The following is a 448-nucleotide window of genomic DNA, read 5'->3' on the forward strand; positions in this document are numbered from 1 at the left end:
TATGTTTATTTACACGTATAATTGTATGTAAAATTATAATGTATTCTTAGATGTAACTGTATATAAAGTAAAAATATGTACTTAAGCATAATATTATTTGTATCTGATATTGTTTATTTATAAAATAATTTCTGTAATTAATAGTGATTTTAAGATAATGATACCGGATACCAGGTAAATTGTAATTGATAACAAAATATTACAAATATGTGTAAAATCTATGATGGAATGCAACCATAGTACATAATATTAAAATTTAAGGTAAAAATTTTTTTAAATATGAATCAACGTACCTGGACGGAATATGTATTGGAAATTTTTAATTGGGTACATATTATTAGGAATATAGCACTCAGATATTATCCCTAATATAAAAATGATATACAATTTACAAAGGAATTTGTAGTAAATATATAAATGTGTAAAAAATAAAAATCAAACATTTGTA

This window comes from Apis florea, unplaced genomic scaffold (genome assembly GCF_048593485.1).
Source record: "Apis florea isolate Af1SG1 unplaced genomic scaffold, ASM4859348v1 contig_2293_pilon, whole genome shotgun sequence".
Classification (NCBI taxonomy): domain Eukaryota; kingdom Metazoa; phylum Arthropoda; class Insecta; order Hymenoptera; family Apidae; genus Apis; species Apis florea.